We start from the raw sequence: 7405 nt of genomic DNA on the forward strand, positions 1-7405 counted from the left end.
TAAATGATGGGTTCGCCACGCTAGCCTCTGTGGTCAATGTTACTGCGGCTAATAATAATGAATCGTTAAAATTGGACTGTGAACTTGAATTTGTTGGTGTACCAGCCGGTAATGAATTACAGAAATTACAACATACTCGGTCCAGCGCATCACTCTTGCGTGGTTTTGGGTCGCTCGCACTCCTTAAATAGATACCTGTAATATATGATCGATTCTCCCTGAACGAACAATGAGGCAAAACTCTTAAGGCGACACTAAACCATGAAAGTGAGCGACAAATTTCGTGAATTTTTTTATAGAGTAGAGAGTCGATTACCCGAAACAATTGGTGCAAAGGGGTGCTTGCATTACCGATTTTTCAGATAATCGCACATCACATATAAGCAACGTCTAGTTCTTTGCTAAGGGTAGGGGACAGGGTGGGACCAAAATACACGTTTTTGTTCTAGAAACACACAATGCCATTTTATAACACATGATAGTAAAAAATATCATGTACCTATAGGTAACACATAGAGTAGGAATTGCAAATACAGTACATACGATTTTGACTTAGTGACTTTGACACGGTAGAAACAGTACAAAATTTATTTTAAATTTCGGCGAGATTCGGATTTCGGTTAACTAACATTTCGGATGACCGGCTTTCGGATAATTGACGATCTACTGAAATTATAAGAAAATGAATTTGTTAGAAAGATTTGTGTTACACCGCAGCCAATATTTCCGTTTCACCTACTGAATTCCGCTCGCGAATCTCGATTTCCTGTCTGAATGAGTGATAACTATGGGCGTGGAGGAAATTCAAGCGTAGAACTCCCTCCGTCGGATCGTATGTTTAGCCGTGGCAGCTGTGGTTGAGAATTAATTGAAGACTGGTCTCTCCCCGTCCTCCCTACCCTAATATTCCCTCGTCAGGGTCAAGGGCATAAGCACATTGACAGCGTAGGTAACCAAGTATGATCAAAGTTGGACCCGAATCGAAGTTAGGTAGGAGACAATCAATACCTTAATAATGGTGCCATCCAGTCTGTTGTCTGCAAGTAGAAGGCAGGTCGAACTTGGAAAATGAACCTTAAAAATATTTTTTTCAGGTATTATCGTTGATTTCTTCTCTTTTCCTTCCGTAAATACCTCTATTAAAATTGTTATATCTATATATTATGGCATGTATTTATGGTATATAATTATATTAGGGTATTAAAATTGGTATAAAATATAAAGAATATTTAACGACTTAATGCCCTTCACTCCTTAAGAATTGTTCATCTCCTGGTTAATAAATTTTTATCATCTCCCGCAGAATTTTTTCTCAAAATTTAAACTGAAAATTTCGTTGTTTTCGTCGATCGGAGTGAACTTTCATGAACAGGCGTCGGTAACCATGGCATTTATTCTTCAGTGCGACATGATACGCACTATATTCGATATACCTCTCTACTCTATCTATGTATAAAATTTGGGCTATGCCTTCTTCTCGCCGATTTACATTCACGTGATTCATCATTCCCTCTATCTTAGCCTTCCCCTATTTCTTCATATCCAATACATAATTCATTTCTCGCTAAAAGATCTGCTCTTGGTTTTTGCCGGAAGTGGCTTTGTTTAGCATCAATTTTTGCTTTTACTCTCCGCCCACTTTGCCTTCTCCAACATTATCCCCACTAAGATCCGAGGCGCTTGTCTCTTCTTATTATCCTCCTCCTTAGCTTGTTTCTGCTCAATCAAAATTAATCGATTCATAGGAGATTCAACGCCTCCTTTACTCTTGTATGTTTAATTTTGTTCATAGGTTATCCCCTCCATTAGAGCAGATATAAATCGAAAGTCGTCGGTAGTGCATTGGGAATATCTGTGTTTTATTCGGTCTTAAAGAAGTTATCTAATTAATCAACTTCGTAATATTACGTCTCGTCACAATACAAGTCATCTAGGCTAATTGGCAACGTTAACTTATTTATTTCTCACTAACGGCAAAATCTGAAGTTATCGGCCTTTTTAATGATCCTCCCAGTTCAACAATAATCACCGCCAGTTAGAAAAAACTTTGGAAGTATTGTCGTAATTAGATGTTTCTTAAACTTTATTGCAGCATAAATGCCAGCACATTGGCTTTTGTTTAGTTGACGAGATTTAAACATCAAGGAAAAATTCTAAATCGAGACACTTTGACGGCAATGAAACCTAATTACCGTTATTGTCCACTCATCCTAAAATCCCTCTAAAACTTGCTTGACTATGAATTCCACCCCAAATCACCATTGATTTATCTGAAATATCAGTGAAAATTATTAGTAGCACCTGAAAAAAACTAAGGTAGATTATAACAATACAGAATATGTTCTGCCATTAACAAATTTCCTCTAATTGTTGTGCGTTGATTGTGATTGAAACCTTCGCAAAATAAATCAGGAATTCGTTATTTAATTCTGAACTATAAGTGGCTTACGTTGGTGGTTTGTACGTATTTTAGGTAATCCATTAATTTCGAAAAAGTATTGGAATATTGCTCAAGAACTGGAGTGTATTTCTCACTCCCCGGCGTCGTTCCACCTGTAACAATTTGATGATATTTGAAATTCTCGTGAGCTAAGGCCCAGTGATGATGCGTTTTTCAGAATTAATATAAGCTTCAAACGCGTCTCATTTCCTCATAAGACAAAACACTTCTGTGATTCGTAATGTACTGCAAGTAGCAGTCATAAGTATTGTCTTTCACATTTGCCTTTATCGTTACATTTAAACAATACCCTACGTTTTTCAAGAATAAATTAAATTTGCGCAGTTTCGATTAACCAATGAAGTTCTACTGAGGTGCGTTTATTGCTAGTTGAAAACTTTTCTCAATACCCCGCCGGTTCGTTGTGAAATATGTGTGGCAATTTTTGGACGCTTCTTCGGAAGCCAATATCACCTCATGATCTAAGACGGAAGTCACTACTGTTAGTACGAGATAGAGATTGGCGAAGTCGTAAGCTTCAAAGATCTCTATGATTCTAGTCACTTGGGTGATTCCATCAACTGATTCAATCATTTTGATTGATTAGATGGCATTGACTCAAATCCCTGATTGGCTGCTATTCTGGATGGAATCACACCGTGACATTCACCGAAATTTCGGGAGAAGTTGTAATAATATTGTGTATTCCGACCCTGTTGTAAAACGGTATTCTAAACAGGCACAATCCATGCTTCAATTCCACCGGAAGGCGTAATTCTCAAAATTTCTGTAGCGCCGGTAGCGCAGGAAAAACGAGGTCGCGCGCGTTTTAGAAAAATTGGTCATGTTTCAGCTGCTATATCTCAATACGAATCAAATTTTTGTCCATAATTAGGCGTTATTTATAGGTATTTATGCTAAGTTTTAAGTCTCTATCTCAAAATAAGCCATTTTGGACTTTTTTCCTGCTTTTTATGATTTCAGACCACTGTGCGGCGGGTCATTGGTAAAAGTTTCCAGCTAGCAATAATCGCCCCTCAGTAGAACGTCATTGGTAAATCGAAACTTCGCAAAGTTAATATTTTCTTAAAAAACTAAGGTATTGTTTAAATGTAACGATAAAAGCTAATGTGAAAGACAACAGTTATGACTGCTATTTGCAGTACATTATGAATCACAGAAACGTTTTGTCTCATCATTTTATGTAAGATATTGAGGCCTTTAAACCATTATAGTGTAGTTCCATTGCTGATGCATGGTGAGTGATCTCCGCAATAAATGTCATCAAGACATTCACCTTTGTAACCGGACCACTCGCGTCATACCAGTCACTTTGTGGGAGCCAGCCGCGCGCTCACTTTCCTTCGAGAATAGTGCAGCCGAAAGAATTACGTATTTATTCGCACAGAAATAGCGGAACGATTACAAATGATAAGGGATCGGTAGAAATCGAGCAGGGGACGGCAAGCCGAGGCTAACGAGCGAAAGATGAAATAATTTAGTGCGCTCCATACGAATTGCTGTTTTTAATTATCTTGACAATTAAAGAGAATGCTTTTAACCATACCATACGAAAACAAAGAACTAACAAATACAGGCGTTAAAAATAGATGTAATAGAAATGACGACCTTCTAACAGCTACAAGTCACCCACAATAAGGTCATTTTCAAACAATAGCTTCTGAGGAAGATATCATATAGCCAGTCTTTTACTGTGCATGCAAATATTCGAAGGATGCCGGAACCTATGAGAGAAAAAGCCAGCAAAAGATTATTTTAATCCCCTCAATCGATGGGTCAAATATTTTTGAAAGCGTAAACATACAAAACAAATATTTTATAATTTTTTTCGTTTCTGATAGACTCAATGCGAAACACTAATGAAGTCCATTAATATTTACTTCCAGCGAGACTAGCCTCAACATTTACTCTAGTCAATCATTACTGGAGGTAACTACGATAACACGATGAAAATGAACCGTTCTCATCGAAAAAGAGCTCTCCAACTGAGCCCTCACTCGCGTGCCGACGGCGGTCGCCTATTGAACTTCCGAAGGACAACTGTATGAGTCTAAATCTGGGACGTCATCCAAATTTGAGCCCAAACTAAAAAATACAGAATAAACCCAAGAAGGGACATTATTTATTTATTTTAGTTGATTCAAATACAGTATTTCTGCCCATTAAAAGTAAAATAGTAATAATGGATATAAATAAGAAGTTCAAAATGTAAACAGCAACAAAAACGTAAGAAAAGATTAAAAACATACAAATTAAAAATAATTCCTCGCAAAAATGAAAGGGGAAGAAGGTGGAGCTTATTTTTTTGCAGTTAAATGGGATATAGTAAGGTTGATGAAAGTGACACATGAGAACAAGAAAGGATCGACATTATCTGATAAAGAGTTGAGAGGTGAGGAGGGGCGGTAATACAGGGAGCGTATTATAAGAGATAGTCTGGGGATAGGTAAGTGGAGAAAAGAATGGGAACGAGTGGAACGGCTAGGGACACGGACATTAAAAAATAAAAGTGATTGAGAAGAATCGATATTCGAACTGAAAATGTGATAAATTATTTTAAGTTATTTTTTACTCTTTGACTGGAGAGATTCGGGATGCCAAGGGTAGATATAATGGAATCAGTCGGCATGTCGCGGTGATGGGGAACTCTGTACTTTACAATCCTGGCAAAGAAACTAGTTAGACTGTTAAGGGTAGCAAGATTACTTGTAGCAGAGATGGACCAGGTGAGCAGTATGAATGGATTGGCAGAATAAATGTAGAAAAGAGCGATGATAGGTCTATGCGGTGAGAGATTCCCGTAAAGCGGTAAAGAAGACCTAAAAGTGGCATTGTTTTATTTTTGACCAATTGAATGTGGTCGGAAAAGTTTAGTTAAGTAAAGAAAGAAAGAAAATATAAATTGTACTCAGAGGAAAGGTTCTTAGCTCATGGTGATGAGATTCAAAGAAAGTGAGCGACTATTTGAGGTAAGATGGGAGAGTTTTCGATCGTCCCTCTAGATACAGTCAGAGTTCGGGCCTTTAAGATACGAAGAGGCCGGTGGAGCAGGCAACATGAAAGGTCCCAACTTTTTTCTCACAGTTGCCTATACACAAGCACATACACGTTCTCCTCACCTTAAATGTTAAATAAAAATTTTAAAACATTCATTCATACTATAAAACACTTTTAATACATATGCCTATCATTCGTAGGCTTTCCAGGATCAATTACATTTAACGAAGTAAGTGGTTATCTACCCATGCATCCTACATTGCATATCCAGCATCACTCCAAATCATTTCCGAGAGAAAGCCCTTGTTTTTATATGTCCTACAATAGAAATACAAAATATATAAATACAGAATATGCAACGAGAACCATTCGTTTTGAATTAAGAAGGTTTGTAGATATTAGAATTTATTGATTGAAACAGTTGGGAGTAAGTTCAGGAAATATGTAAAAACGGAATAACTAGGAGTGGGTCAAGTTACTTCGTTGAGATTCATCCATGATTGAGTAATTGCACTATATGACTGTGACGGACAGCCGTAGTTGGGTCATTTGATTCCTCCTTATATGTTTATTTATTTATTTTACACGCCACCGAAAAAAGCACTATTCGAGCTTTTACATCGGGGTTGATAACATTTAACATACAAGGGTGCACAAACATTCATGCTCTTGATAAGGGTAACTTACCCAGGCGGGACTCGAACCCGCGACCTTTGGTTTCGCAGGCAAGGACTTTATCCCGCCGCCACCGAAGCCGGCAAATACCATCACAAGATGGAGATATCACGCAGTTAAAAAGCGTTTAGTATTATGCCTATATAATTATCATTAATTTGGAAGTGTGCTATTTGACGCCTTCAGGGTTTTAGCGCTACTAAATGAATATTAAGATAATTATAATGAGGCAAAAAGCACGTATCTTATGATAGGCATTTCCTGACGTTGGAGATTATATGCTACAAATGAACTCATTCACTGGTAAGAACGATGAAGTTTTTTTTCCCGGGAGAGACATTGCATCACCAACAAGAATACAAAGGTGTTTTCCCTCTAAGTTATTAACTATACCGGACAGTTGCCAAAATTCAGACAATATTCGGTCTTACAATCTTATATTTATCAGTATAAAGTTCAGTGTACAATAAAAATACGGCCTTGACGGAAATGAGCCATATTCATGCCTGTGTCACCGAAAAAATATTCATGCATTAGTTACTAGGCAGATATTGTACTTATTAGACCAGTAAAAATGAAAAATCAAAGGAATTGTGTAAAATTGAGGGAGAAAACTAGGTATGCGACATGAATATCTTTTTCTTGTCAAATTCAAGCGAAGGGATATGCCCAAAAAGCGGTCCTTTCCTTTAGGTCCATTTGTCTCTTAAAATATTTTCATGCCAGAATAACTTCGCATTTATTTTACTTCTAAAGGATAATGAAAGGTATCGAGCAAAACTGAGGAATGGAACTTATCATGAGAATCGCATTTCTTGTTCTAATCAACATTATACTAATATAGCTATCACATCTAACCTACGAGTAGAGCTAAGGTATTAACATATTATCCCCCAGTTTAGTTTTATAATATATAATAGCAGTGCAAGTCATAATATAAATCTGGGACTATCGATACTCTCAATTAATGGGCTTTAAATGAGCAAGAGGCTACATAATACATATACTTCTATATAACAGCGTCAGTAAATGAACATGAAAAAACCAATTGCAAAAAAAATAATTTCAATGCCGCTGGAAACAAAAAAAGCAACTTATTCCTGCTTATATCAATGACTAGTAAATGAATTATGTACTTCAAGCAATTAATCCTGCATTTTTAATAGCTCATATAATTAAAATTTGCCGGATTTTAATAACGGTCACCTAGTAAGTTTTAAGAAAAGAAATATTAAGCAATGTCTCGGTCAATGCGACAATCTAGAAGGAAGT

The 7405-nt window shown here is 36.9% G+C and overlaps 1 pseudogene; it reads left to right on the top strand.

Annotated features, from left to right (window-relative positions):
• The first annotated feature begins 2773 nt into the window (after positions 1-2773).
• On the top strand, positions 2774-2904 carry LOC124171964 (annotated as a pseudogene).
• The last annotated feature ends 4501 nt before the right edge of the window (positions 2905-7405 follow it).

This window comes from Ischnura elegans, chromosome X (assembly GCF_921293095.1).
Source record: "Ischnura elegans chromosome X, ioIscEleg1.1, whole genome shotgun sequence".
NCBI classification, from domain to species: Eukaryota; Metazoa; Arthropoda; class Insecta; order Odonata; family Coenagrionidae; genus Ischnura; species Ischnura elegans.